The 15574-nt window shown below is 33.9% G+C and overlaps 1 protein-coding gene and 1 long non-coding RNA gene across 3 annotated transcripts in view; both read left to right on the top strand.

The window, feature by feature from the left end:
* The window catches only part of LOC309620697 (tigger transposable element-derived protein 1-like), a 794894-nt gene that overhangs the window by 621561 nt on the left and 157759 nt on the right, over positions 1-15574 (top strand). The window lies entirely within an intron of this gene.
* The window catches only part of LOC309620839, a 415852-nt gene that overhangs the window by 373465 nt on the left and 26813 nt on the right, over positions 1-15574 (top strand). The gene's annotated exons all lie outside the window — the stretch shown is intronic.

Here is a 15574-nt window from a genome sequence, read left to right as displayed (position 1 = left end):
AGAAAGGATGGCACTGTTTAGTATATAGCCTTTGGTGAACTGAAACCAGATACAACTACTCTCTCTTTTTTCCCTAAATTTGAATTTTATTTGATTCCTTCCTTATGTTAAGTCTGATTTAACTTTATATTTCACTAAAGTAGCAAAACTCCCAAATAATTTGGTCAAATCTCTTGATTTACTAAAGGAAATTTGAATGTAATCCTAGCTGATTAAAGGAACACTAAATTTTAATATCACTATACAGCTGCACTAGGAGAAGTGAAGGTTTATGAAATTTGTTCTTTGGAACTGCTAGAAATCAGGGGCTGAAGTACATTTCCTTAGAATACACCTATGGTCTAACCTAATACTGAAGCCCAACACCTAAACTCCCTGAGATATATTTAAAATATGATGTAAACAAAACAAGACAAAACTTACATGCTGTGAATTGAGGCACATGTAGACAATTTCAGAGACCCTTTCCCAGCAACTGCAATGGCTACACAGACTTTTGCTTTGGGAGAGAAGCACAAGGGTCATTCATACTGTGTTTCATGAAATAAGCTCTCTAATGTGGAATCTGGAACTTTCAAACATGTAGTATCACTGGTGACTGTCTGGATAAAGTCCTAGGATTCATAAAACCAAAAGATTAACAATTTGAATACAGACAGATTGAGAATGTTTGATCAATCCCATCACACGTTGACCTGAAAACTAAGAAAACACATGGGAAAGAGGGGACTTTAAGAGTCTGTGATATCACCTTTGGGATCTCCATACAACAGACCCCTGCCAGCAGACAAAGTTGTGTGGTTATTGATTGCTGATACTACTGAGCCTATATAGGGAGCATGGGAAAACTTACTTGTTACTATTTAGCATACTGAATATACTCAAGACTATTTTGATTTGGGATATATGATTCACAATAACTGTGTAGAGACCAAGAAATGTACTTTATGTGGAGGCAAAAAATAAGTTTCCAGCCTGAGTATTTATGGGCTTAGACTAGAGACTTGCAATTTTTTAGTCCTCCCCATATTGCAGATGACATACCATGCACAAGTATGGCATATTCTTGTGGATGTACTCAGAGTTTAGCAAATAAGGAAAACCCTCAATTTTGTGGAAAATGAGGCACAATGCTTGTAATTTCTACGTTTATTCAAAGCTTATCAATTAAAATGGAGGAAGGGTTGCAAATGAGCAGAAGTGGCATAATGGGGAAAATGTACAGTTTGATATAATGGACAGGAAATTATTGCAAAATACTGGTGCTTTATTTATCAATGGTAACAGATATTTTTTTGTTGCATACCTCAAAACTGCTACAAAAAATATTACAATTTCATCTTTGAAAAATGCTGTTTGACTAGGTTTGTCTACAGCTTGTACCTAAAAGCTTATTGAATGATACCACAAGGATAAGATATGAGTTAACAAACTCATTCTTCTAAAAAATCAGACAGCTGATAGAATCTCAGAAAAAAAGGTGTGGACTGCCAAGTTACAGAGGTCTCCAGAACAGCTATTCTTAGGACAATACAACATATATTAAAGCTTTCCATCAATAATTTTATTTTACATTAGGCAATACAATGCAGAGATAAGAAGTTTAGAGCTCTGGATCTATGTTGCCTGGGTTCAAATCATGTCTCTTCCATTAACTTGATCTATGACCTTGGCAAATTAACCTATCTGTGCCTTAGTTTCCTCACCTGGGAAGATATTTATAATATGATATTCATGGTGCAGTTGTGAGCATTAAATGGATTAATGTTTACATGACATATATGAAGTACTCTGTAAATGTCATTTACTATGTGTGATATTAAGGCAATATGGCCTAAACTGTGCTTCATGTCATGGGAATTGGAATAGTGGCTTAATTTTAAAAATTCATATATTTGATTTTATGTGTCTACCCACCTGCACAAACCTAATAAGAAAAGAAATTCTATGCTTGCTATTCAAGAATCATAAGCAAATGGGTTTTGCCAGTGTGGGATAATGTGATTTTGTACACCTGTAGCAAATAGCAAAGTGTGCTTCCAAGGCTTTGACAGTCCAAATAACTAAAATACTATTTATTTAGAAGTGATAACCATTAAAACTATTTTGAACACTGAGGAAAATTACAATAGTTCTATGCCACTAGAGGCAGTTAATTATATATATCCATATATTTCTATGTTGGTCACAGTCCCAAACACTATACTTATAACAGTAAAAAAGCATATGGGTAAGTCTCACCATGTTAGTAATGAAGCAGAAATAAAATGCATATTTCTCCATTTCAGGATGCCAAAATGAGCCTGAATAAATTATGAGATAATATTTAAGTTATATACTTCTGGCAAACATAATCAGATAGTCATTATTAAAACACACAATATGGTTCCTTTGCATTGTAAAGAAAATAATTTCTAGGAATCTCGCTGTATGACACATATGAATTGAAATGACAAAATATAAAATAATAGTGATTTGTTGATTTAGACACTGGGAATAAGAAAATGTATATGTTTTTGCTTTAGTGATGCACAAACTCATCTGTAATTCCAAAATAAGATTAATGGTGTAAAAGCCCTTCATTGTGTAATCTATTTTCTCAGTATCTAATATTTAGAGTTTCAGACTTTCAGAAAAGAAAAATGCTTGTTTAAAAATTGGAAGACAGAAATTTTTCATGTCCCTTTATCTTAGACAATGAACCCCTTGGTGCAATTTTCTTAAAAATGAAAAAGAAACACATTTTAACATAATCTATTAATTTTCAAAAGAATTCTTGGTGCTCAAAATTAAACTCTATACTCAAAGAGATCTTTAATTTACTGCCACATTTTTATGCTCATGAAAAACAATGAATTTGCACCTGGAAAGAATAAAAAACTCATTAAAAATAAGACAAAGATTTTGTTTAGGAAAATTCATCCATATTTAATTAAATTGTGCTACAAAATGAATATTTTCATGTAGTCATAATTATCAAAACAGATTATTAGAGATTGATAATTAACTTTTTATGAATGGAAATTAGCATACACTATATGAGCATAGTGTATTAATCAATTAATACCTAGCAAGGTACCCACCCAGGATTTCTAGCTTAATGAAAGATGGCAGTAAATAAATCTAATTAAAGAGGACATCAAAATTCTATAGATGATTGACTGAGGAAGATGGATTGTAATTATTGTAATTTTAGCTTTCTCATTCAAGTCTTCAAATTACTATTTGTACCCTTATGTAATATACCAAATTAATATTCAAACATGTTTAATTTAATGATGTATTTCATTATTTGGAGTTTTCTTTTTAATTCCTTTCATTTGCAGTATTTTAAAATGATCTTACAGATACTGCAAGTCACACGATAAGAATGAGCAAATAGGGAGTCAGCATGCAGTTCATGATTAGAAACATTAATATGCTTTATTTTATAATCACATTCTTGTTCAAATCTTTCTCACCATTACAGAGACAGAGGAATACAGTCATAATGGGCAATAGCAATAAGGAAGGTGAAAAGGAATTAGAACTTTGCTTTGCTGTATTTCTTCTTCTGTTTTTGTTGTTCTTTTGTTATAGTAGTAGTTCTTGATATTGATGTTGTTGTTGTCGTTGTTGTTGTTGTTCTTCTTCTTCTTCTGCTTCTTCTCCTCCTTGTCCTCCTTATCTTGCTCCACTTACACACTTTGATTTGGATCGGCACAACTGGACTGATGAAGCTAAACTCCTTGAAAGTTAAAAGCACCAAAAGCAAACAAAATTTGTTTCTTAGAGTAAATATATTCTGGCAAGCAGTTACTGGCATCTCATAATGACAAGAAATGTGAACATGAGGGAAACTCCAGCCAACTTCTAAATAGCTAATGTACATAGAATATTTGGAAATTCTGATTTTAAATTTGGATTTTAACTCTCTGCCTGTTTAATGTTTAGCTATATATGTACATCTTTATTGGTATATTGGTTCCATTCATTGCTCCAACTTTTCTGTAAACTTTATTCTCCAGAATAGCACCATTTCAGCTCTTTAAAAATCAGGCAACTCTCCATTCTGTTCTTTAATGTCTTTCCTGTACTAAGGAATATAGTTTAGAAAACAAACTAGAAATTTTAAGATTTGAGCACATGAAAAAATGTAGTGATATTGTGCTCATCTCAATATATCTAAATATTTCTTATGTGCATGTATGGGAGAAAGCACAGTCAATACAACCATTTATTTCTTATTTATTTTATTCATATTTCTATATCTACTCAGCTTAAATTCAGTGAGAGCAACGTTTAGAATTCATAATAAAACATACTCCCAATATTTCAAGTTTGAAAACATTCAATTTCTATGGAGCTTTGAGCAAAAAGAGACTGATTTATTTCTACAGTAAATTCCCTGGTATATAAGGTCCTTAAAAGAATAGTTAAGAAGCTGCTCTATGGACATTAATGTATAAATACATTAGAACATTCACACCTGAGTTGTAACTCTAATTATAATAGGTTTTTCTCATTAGAACTATTGCTATATTCATACATAAATGTGATAAAATAGCTGTCGTTAAAGAAGAGTATGGATAAAAGCTGTTTCAATTTATCTTTATACAGCATCAGAAAAGTCACAAGAATTGTTGTAGGATTTCCGGCAGAAGTTCTTTCTTATGAATAGGCAGAATTCCTCATAATGTAGTTATATGAAATGTTTGGCATTACACGTATAGGTACCACATGGAATAAGAAAATTGCTTATAGATATCAATTATTGAAAATATTGAAGCAAATCGCAGGAGAACAATCTTTACATCATACTCATCTGGCTTAGTATTCCATCGTAAAAAATTTTAGGTATAATATTACTCTAGATTTATTAAATTGCTCTGCAGTTAGACTTACAAATATTCAAATTAGAAACTGAATTTCTTGTTGTGTTTTTGCATGTGCTATTTCTGTTATTGTGATTGGCTGGCTCTGAATATTGCCCTATAGTAAAGGGGCAAAATAAGTACCAAATGCAATAATAGGTTTATTTATTTATTTTATTTTATTTTATTTTTATTTTTATTTTTTTAAGATTTTTAGAAATTTCATGTAATGTCTGAAACACTTATATTAACATATTTCCATACAAATAAACCAATGAAAGTTTAGTATTAGTTGTTTTGTTTGTTTTTTTATACTGCAGGTTCTTATTAGGCATCAATTTTATACACATCAGTGTATACATGTCAATCCCAATCGCCCAATTCAGCACACCACCATCCCCACCCCACTGCAGTTTTCCCCCCTTGGTGTCCATATGTCCATTCTCTACATCTGTGTCTCAACTTCTGCCCTGCAAACCGGCTCATCTGTACCATTTTTCTAGGTTCCACATACATGCATTAATATACGATATTTGTTTTTCTCTTTCTGACTTACTTAACTCTGTATGACAGTCTGTAGATCCATCCACTTCTCAACAAATGACTCAATTTCGTTCCTTTTTATGGCTGAGTAATATTCCATTGTATAAATGTACCACACTTCTTTATCCATTCGTCTGTCGATGGGCATTTAGGTTGCTTCCATGACCTGGCTATTGTAAATAGTGCTGCAATGAACATTCGGGTGCATGTGTCTTTTTGAATTACGGTTTTCTCTGGGTATATGCCCAGTAGTGGGATTGCTGGGTCATATGGTAATTCTATTTTTAGTTTTTTAAGGAACCTCCATATTGTTCTCCATAGTGGCTGTATCAATTTACATTCCCACCAACAGTGCAAGAGGGTTCCCTTTTCTCCACACCCTCTCCAGCATTTGTTGTTTGTAGATTTTCTGATGATGCCCATTCTAACAGGAGTGAGGTGATACCTCATTGTAATTTTGATTTGCATTTCTCTAATAATTAGTGATGTTGAGCAGCTTTTCATGTGCTTCGTGGCTGTCTGTATGTCTTCTTTGGAGAAGTGTCTATTTAGGTCTTCTGCCCATTTTTGGATTCGGGTGTTTGTTTCTTTAATATTGAGCTGAATGAGCTGTTTATATATATTGGAGATTAATCCTTTGTCCGTTGATTCGTTTGCAAATATTTTCTCCCATTCTGAGGGTTGTCTTTTCATCTTGTTTATGGTTTCCTTTGCTGTGCAAAAGCTTTGAAGTTTCATTAGGTCCCATTTGTTTATTTTTGTTTTTATTTCCATTACTCTAGGAGGTGGATCAAAAAAGATCTTGCTGTGATTTATGTCAAAGAGTGTTCTTCCTATGTTTTCCTCTAAGAGTTTTATAGTGTTCAGTCTTATATTTAGGTCTCTAACCCATTTTGAGTTTATTTTTGTGTATGGTGTTAGGGAGTATTCTAATTTCATTCTTTTACATGTAGCTGTCCAGTTTTCCCAGCACCACTTATTGAAGAGACTGTCTTTTCTCCATTGTATATCTTTGCCTCCTTTGTCATAGATTAGTTGACCATACGTGCGTGGGTTTATCTCTGGGCTTTCTATCTTGTTCCATTGATCTATGTTTCTGTTTTTGTGCCAGTACCATATTGTCTTGATTACTGTAGCTTTGTAGTAGAGTCTGAAGTCAGGGAGTCTGATTCCTCCAGCTCCGTTTTTTCCCCTCAAGATTGCTTTGGCTATTCGGGGTCTTTTGTGTCTCCATACAAATTTTAAGATGATTAGTTCTAGTTCCGTAAAAAATGCCATTGGTAATTTGATAGGGATTGCATTGAATCTGTAGATTGCTTTGGGTATTATAGTCATTTTCACAATATTGATTCTTCCAATCCAAGAACATGGTATATCTCTCCATGTGTTGGTATCATCTTTAATTTCTTTCATCGGTGTCTTATAGTTTTCTGCATACAGGTCTTTTGTCTCCCTAGGTAGGTTTATTCCTAGGTATTTTATTCTTTTTGTTGCAATGGTAAATGGGAGTGTTTCCATAATTTCTCTTTCAGATTTTTCATCATTAGTGTATAGGAATGCAAGAGATTTCTGTGCATTAGAGCTAATTAATGAATATGGTAAAGTTTCAGGATACAAAATTAATGCACAGAAATCTCTTGCATTCCTATACACTAATAGGTTTATTTATATATATAAAATATGTTATACTCTAGTAACAAACAACCCGTCCCCCAAATCAGCATCTTAATACAATTCAAGTTTACTTCTTTCGCACATTACATATTTCATATGATGAACTCTGTTCTGCACTGTCACTCAAGGACTCAGGCTGAAGGAAGTTCTTCTTGTTTTAGCCACACTATTTAAAACACCTGGACTTAAACAGAAAGATTCAACATACAACTCAATAACAACAAAGCAACAAAATCAAAATTTTTAAATGGGCAGATTAACTAAATAAGCATTTTTCAAAAGAAGACCTCCAGATGATCAGGAGGTACATTAAAAAAATGCTTACTACAACAAAAGATCAGAAAGAGAAATTAAGGAAACAATCCCATTTGCCATTACAACAAAAAGAATAAAATATCTAGGAATAAACCTACCTAAGGAGGCAAAAGACCTATGTGCAGAAAACTATAACACACTAATGAAAGAAACCAAAGACGACACTAACAAATGGAGCAATATACCATGTTCTTGGATTGGAAGAATCAATCTTGTGAAAATGACTATACTACAAAAGAAATCTACAGATTCAATGCAATGTCTATCAAATTGACAATGGAATTTTTCACAGAACTAGAACAAAAAATTTTACAATTTGTATGGAAACACAAAAGATGCCGAATAGACAAAGCAATTTTGAGAAAGAAAAATGGAGCTGGAGGAATCATGCTCCTTGACTTCAGACTAGACTACAAAGCTACAGTAATCAAGACAGTACGGTACTGGCACAAAAACAGAAATATAGATCGGTGGAACAGGATAGAAAGACCAGAGATAAACCCATGCACATGTGGTCACATTATCTTTGACAAAGGAGGCAAGAATGTACAATGGTGAAAAGACAGCCTCTTCAATAATTGTGCTGGGAAAACTGGACAGCTACATGTAAAATAATGAAATTAGAACACTCCCTAACACCATACACAAAAATAAACTCAAAATGGATTAAAGACGTAAATGTAAGGCCAGACACTATAAAACTCTTAGAGGAAAACATAGGCAGAACACTCTATGACATAAATCACAGCAAGATCCTTTTTGACCTACCTCCTAGAGTAATGAAAATAAAAACAAAAATAAACAAATGGGACCTAATGAAACTTAAAAGCTTTTGCACAGCAAAGGAAACCTTAATCAAGGTGAAAAGACAACCCTCAGAATGGGAGAAATTATTTGCAAATGAAGCAACTGACAAAGGATTAATCTCCAAAATATAGAAGCAGCTCAATATATATATATATATATATATAAACAAACAAAAAATGGGCAGAAGACCTAAATAGACATTTCTCCAAAGAAGACATGCAGATGGCCAACTGACACAGGAAAAGATGCTAAACATCACTAATTACTAGAGAAATGCAAATCAAAACTATAGTGAGGTATCAACTCACACCCATCAGAATGTCAATCATCAAAAAATCTACAAAAATAAATGCTGGAGAGGGTGTGAAGAAAATGGAACCCTCTTACACTGCTGGTGGGAATGTAAATTGATACAACCACTATGGAGAACAGTATGGAGGTTCCTTTCAAAAACTAAAAATAGAACTGTCATATGACCCAGCAATCCCACTACTGGGCATATACCCTGAGAAAACCATAGTTCATAAAAGCACATGCACCCCAATGTTCATTGCAGCACTATTTACAATATCCAGGGCATGGAAGCAACCTAAATGTCCATTGACAGATGAATGGATAAAGAAAATGTGGTACATATATGCAATGGAATATTACTCAGCCATTAAAAGGAATGAAATTGGGTCATTTGTAGAAACGTGTGTGAACCTAGAGAGTGTCATACTGAGTGAAGTCAGAAATAGAAAAACTAATACCATATATTATATATGTGAAATTTAGAAAAATGGTATAGATGATCTTATTTGCAAAGCAGAAATAGAGACACAGACATAGAGAACAAATATATGGATACCAAGGGGGAAAGGGGGTTGTGGGAGGAATTGGGAGATTGAGGTTGACACATATACAGTATTGATACTATGTATAAAATAGACAACTAATGAGAACATACTTTATAGCACAGGGAACTCTACTTAATGCACTGTGGTTACCTAGATGGAAGGAAATACAAAAAGAGAGGGGATATGTATATATGTATAGCTGATTCACTTTGCTGTACATTAGAAACTAACACAACATTGTAAAGTAACTATACTCCAAAAAAATTAATTAAAAAAAATGCTCATCAACACTAATCATCAGAGAAATGCAAATCAAAACCACAGTGAAATATTACCTTACACTTGTTACAATGGCTATCATCAAGAAGATAAGAGATAACTAACAAGTAAGGATGTGGAGAAAAGGGAACCCTCATGTACTGATGGTAGGAATGTAACTTGGTTCAGTCACTCTAGAAATCAGTATGGAGATTTCTCAAAATAATTAAAAATAGGACACCCATAAGATCCAGCAATTCTACAGCTGAGTTTGTATCCAAAGGAAATGGAAACAGTATATTGAAGAGATACATGCATTCTCATGTTTCTTGCAGCATTATTTACAACAACAAAGAAATGGAAATAACCTGTGTGCCTCAATGGATGCATGGAAAAGAAAATAGAAAATGTGATATACATATGTGTATTTATACATATATATGAATATTCAGACATGAGAGTCGAATGGTGGTTATCAGGGCCTGTAGGGTGGGGAAATAGGAGCAATGTTGTTTAACGGTATAAGCTTGCAACTAGTAGATAAGTAAGTCTTGGAGATTTTGTGTACGGTATAGTTATTATTGATAACAATATTATACTATAAATGTTAAACTTACTAAGAGACTAGATCCTTATTATTCCCACCACAAAAAGGAAATGCTAAGTACGAGACATGATAGAGGTGTTAGCTAGCACTCAAATGACAATCACTTTGCAAAACGTAAACATGTTCTATATCTTAAACTTACACAATATTTCATGCCAATTATATAAACTTTTTTTAAAAAACAACAACAAAAAAAAGATTTTGAATGATGGCATGATGTTTTTTTGTCAGCCTCAGCCTGGAAATGACACATGATGTTTCCCTTCATGGTCATTTGGCCAGACATAGTCACATGGTTCCACATAACAACAAAATATCTGGGAAATGCAGACTTCCTTCTATCTAGAAGAAAAGGAGACCCAGATATTTGTGATCACCAGTAATATCTACTCTATATGTGCTTTTATTTCTGTCTTATATTTTAGAAAACCTCTTTTAATAGATAAATTGCGTTTTCCAGGTCCTTACTGGTAGAAGGAGTGGAGGTGGAGGACTATTAGGATAAATATCCAATGCAAATTAGTTTATTTTAAAAAATAATATATTTTTATTATTGGAATGCTTAAGTATGTTTTGGAATTTAAGGAGCAGAATTCCTAAGCTATTTTTTTCTTGTATTTTGTTTTATTTTTTTATACAACAGGTTCTTATTAGTTATCTATTTTATACATATTAGTGTATATATGCCAATCCCAAACTCCCAATTCATCCCACCACCCACACCCACTTTCCCACCTTGGTGTCCATATGTTTGTTCTCTACATCTGTGTCTCAATTTCTGCCTTGCAAACTGGTTCACCTGTACCATTTTTCTTGATTCCATATATATGCGTTAATAAATGATAATTGTTTTTCACTTTCTGACTTAGTTCACTCTGTATGACAGTCTCTAGGTCTATCCATGTCTCTACAAATGACCTAATTTCGTTCCTTTTTATGGCTGAGAAATATTCCATTGTATGTATGTACCATATCTTCTTTATCCGTTCATCTGTCAGTGGGCATTTATGGTGCTTCCATTACCTGGCTATTGTAAATAGTGCTGCAATGAACATTGGGGTGCATTTGTCTTTTTGAAATATGGTTTTCTCTGGGTATATGCCCAGTAGTGGGATTGCTGCATCATATGGTAATTCTAATTTTAGTTTTTTAGGAAACTCCATACTGTTCTCCATAGTAGCTGTATGAAATTACATCCCCACCAGCAGTGCAAGAGGGTTCACTTTTCTCCACACCCTCTCCAGCATTTGTTGTTTGTAGATCTTCTAATGTTGCCCATTCTAACCAGTGTGAAATGATACCTCATTGTGGTTTTGATTTGCATTTTCCTAATAATTAGTGATATTGAGCACCTTTTCACATGCCTCTTGGCCATCTGTATGTCTTCTTTGTAGAGATGTCTATTTAGGCCTTCTGCCCGTTTTTTGATTTTTTTTTTAATATTGAGCTGCATGAGCTGTTTATATATTTTGGAGATTAATCCTTTGTCCGTTCATTCATTTGCAAATATTTTCTCCCATTCTGAAGGTTGTCTTTTTGTCTTATTTATGGTTTCCTTTGCTGTGCAAAAACTTTTAAGTTTCATTAAGTCCTATTTGCTTATTTTTGTTTTTATTTCCATTACTCTAGGATGTGGGTCAAAGAAGATCATGCTGTGATTTCTGTCAAAGAATGTTCTTCCTATGTTTTCCTCTAAGAGTTTTATAGTGTCTGGTCTTACATTTAGGTCTTTAATCCATTTTGAGTTTATTTTTGTGTATGGTGTTAGGGAGTGTTCTAATTTCATTCTTTTACATGTACCTGTCCAGTTTTCCCAGCACCATGTATTGAAGAGGCTGTCTTTTCTCCATTGTATATCCTTGACTCCTTTGTCATAGATTAGTTGACCATAGTTGTGTGGGTTTATCTCTGGGCTTTCTATTCTTCTCCATAGATCTATATTTCTGTATTTGTGCCAGTACCATGTTGTCTTGATTACTATAGCTTTGTAATATAAGCTGAAGTTAGGGAGTCTGATTACTTCAGCTCCATTTTTTTTCCATCAAGATTGCTTTGGCTATTCAGGGTCTTTTGTTTTGCCATCCAAATTTTAACATTTTTTGTTCTAGTTCGGGAAAAAACGCCATTTGTAATTTTATAGGGATTGCACTGAATCTGTAGATTGCTTTGGGTAGTATAGTCATTTTCACAACACTGATTCTTCCAATCCAAGAACATGGTATATCTCTCCATCTGTTTGTGTCATCTTTGATTTCTTTCATCAGTGTCTTATAATTTTCTGCATATAACACTTTTGTCTCCTTTGGTAGGTTTATTCCTAGGTATTTTATTCGTTTTGTTGCAATGGTAAATGGGAGTGTTTTCTTAATTTATCTCTCTGATCTTTTGTTGTTAGTGTATAGGAATGCAAGAGATTTCTGTGCGTTAATTTTGTATCCTGTTACTTTACCAAATTCATTGATTAGATCTAGTAGTTTTCTGGTGACATCTTTAAGATTATCTATATATAGTATCATGTCATTTGCAAACAGTGACAGTCTTACTTTTTCTTTTCAAATTTGTATTCATTTTATTTCTTTTTCTTCTCTGATTGTCATGGCTAAGACTTCCAAAACTATGTTGAATAATAGTGGCAAGAGTGGACGTCCTTGTCTTGTTCCTGATCTGGAGGAAATGCTTTTAATTTTTCACCTTTGAGAATGATGTTTGCTGTGGGTTTGTTGTATATGGCCTTCATTATGTTGAGGTAGGTTCCCTCTCTGCCCACTTTCTGGAGAGCTTTTATCATAAATGGGGGTTGAATTTTGTCAAAAGCTTTGCCTGCATCTATTGACATGATCATATGCCTTTTATTCTTCAATTTCTAAACATAGTGTATCACATTGATTAGTTTGCCTATATTGAAAAATCCTTGAATCCCTGGGATAAATCCCACTTGTTCCTTTTAATGTTTTGTTGGATTCTGTTTGCTAGTATTTTGTTAAGGATTTTTGCATCTATATTTATCAGTGATATTGGTCTGTAGTTTTCTTTTTTGTCATATCTTTTTCTGGTTTTGGTGTCAGAGTGCTGGTGGCATTGCAGAATGAGTTTGGGAGTGTACCTTCCTCTGCAATTTTTTGGAAGAGTTTGAGAAGGATGGGTGTTAGCTCTTCTCTAAATGTTTGATAAAATTCACCTGTGAAGCCATCTGGTCCTGGACTTTTGTTTGTTGGAAGATTTTTAATCACAGTTTCAATTTCATTACTTGTAATTGGTCGGTTCATATTTTCTATTTCTTTCTGGTTCAGTCTTGAAAGGTTATACCTTTCTAAGGATTTGTCCATTTCTTCCAGGTTGTCCACTTTATTGGCATAGCGCTACTTATAGTAGTGTATTAGGATGCTTTGTATTTCTGCGGTGTCCTTAGTAAGTTCTTTTTCATTTCTAATTTTATTGATTTGAGTCCTCTCCCTCTTTTTCTTGATGAGTCTGGCTAAAGGTTTATCAATTTTGTTTATTGTCTCAAAGAACCAGCTTTTAGTTTCATTGATCTTTGCTATTGTTTTCTTTGTGCTATTTCATTTATTTCTGCTCTAGCCTTTATGATTTATTTCCTTCCACTAACTTTCAGTTTTGTTTGTTCTTCTTTCTCTAGTTCATTTAGGTGTAAGGTTAGATTTTTTATTTGAGATTTTTCTTGTTTCTTGAGGCAGGCTTGTATTGCTATAATCTTCCCTGTTAGAACTGCTTTTGCTGCATCCCAAAGGTTTGTATTGTCGTGTTTTCATTGTCATTTGTCTCTAGGTATTTTTTGATTTCTTCTTTGATTTCTTCAGTGATCTCTTGATTATTTAGTAACGTATTGTTTAGCCTCCATGTGTTTGTGTTTTTTACATTTTTTCCCTGTAATTTATTTTTAATCATCCCTGGTGGCTCAGTGGTTAAGAATCTGCTTGCCAATGCAGGGGATACGGGTTCAAACCCTTGTCTGAGAAGATGCCACATTCCGCGGAGCAACAAGCCTGTATGCCACAACTACTGTAGCCTGTGCACCTAGAGCGCATGTTAAGCAACAAGAGAAGCCACCACAATGAGAAGCCTGCTAACCACAAAGAAGAGTAGCCCCCACTACCTGCAACTATAGATCACCTGCATGCAGCAACGTAGACCCAACACAGGCAAAAATAAATAAATAAATAAATTTTTTAAAAAAGTTTTCTTAAATTTACCGAGGCTTGATTTGTGACCCTAGGTGTGATCTATCCTGGAGAATGTTCCATGTGCACTTGAGAAGAGAATGTAATCTGCTGTTTTCAGATGGAATGTCTTATAAATATATATTAAATCTATCTGGTGTATTGTTTCTTTTAAATCTTGTGTTTCCTTATTATTTTTCTGTCTGGATGATCTGTCCTTTGGTGTAAGTGAGGTGTTAATGTCCCCCAGTATTACTGTGTTACTGTCAATTTTCTATTTTATAGCTGTTAGCATTTGTGTTATGTATTGAGGTGCTCCTATGTTGGGTGCATATATATTTATAATTGTTATATCTTCTTCTTGGATTGATCCCTTGATCATTATGTAGTGTCCTTCTTTGTCTCTTGTAACATTCTTTATTTTAAAGTCTATTTTATCCGATATGAGTATTGCTACCCTAGCTTTCTTTTGATTTCTATTTGCATGGAATATCTATTTCCATCCCCTCACTTTCAGTCTGTTTGTGTCCCTAGGTCTGAAGTGCGTCTCTTGTAGACAGCATATATATGGGTCTTGTTTTTGTATCCATTCAGCAAGGCTGTGTCTTTTGGTTGGAGCATTAATCCATTTACATTTAAGGTAATTATCGATATACATGTTCCTATTACCATTTTCTTAATTGTTTGGGGGTTTTTTGTAGGTCCTTTTCTTCTCTTGTGTTTCCCACTTGGAGAAGTTCATTTAGCATTTGTTGTAGAGCTGGTTGGGAGGTGTTGAATTCTCTTAGCTTTTGTTTGTCTGTAGAGCTTTTGATTTCTCCATTGAATCTGAATGAGATCCTTGCTGGGTAGAGTAATCTTTGTTGTAGATTCTTCCCTTTCATCACTTTAAATATATCCTGCCACTCCCTTCTGTCTTGTAGAGTTTCTGCTGAGAAATCAGCTGTTAACCTTATGGGAGTTACCATGTATATTATTTGTCATTTTTCCTTTATTGCTTTTAATGATTTTTCTTTGTCTTTAATTTTTGTCAATTTGGTTACTATGTGTCTTGGCATGTTTCTCCTTGGGTTTATTCTGCCTGGGACTCTCTGCACTTCCTGGAGCTTGGGGGCCATTTCCTTTCCCATGTTAGGGAAGTTTTCAACTATAATCTCTTCAAACATTTTCTTGGGTCTTTTCTCGTCCAGACGTCTCTTAGGCTGTCTTCATTTCTTTTCATTCTTTTTTCTTTATTCTGTTCCTTGGCAGGAATTTCACCATTCTGTCTTCCAGGTCACTTATCCGTTTTTCTGCCTCAGTTATTCTGCTATTGATTCCTTCTAGCGTATTTTTCATTTCAGTTATTGTAGTGTTCATCTCTGTTTGTTTGTTCTTTAATTCTTCTATGTGATTGCTCTTTAATTCTTCTAGTTCTCTGTTAAACATTTCTTGTATCTTCTCGATCTTTGCCTCCATTTTTTCTCCGAGGTCCTGGATCATCTTCACTATCATTATTCT

This window comes from Balaenoptera borealis, assembly GCF_965194805.1.
Source record: "Balaenoptera borealis genome assembly, chromosome: X".
In the NCBI taxonomy this organism is placed as follows: Eukaryota; Metazoa; Chordata; class Mammalia; order Artiodactyla; family Balaenopteridae; genus Balaenoptera; species Balaenoptera borealis.
The sequence above is the reverse complement of the archived record's forward strand: the minus strand, read 5'-3'. Positions and strand labels throughout refer to the sequence as shown.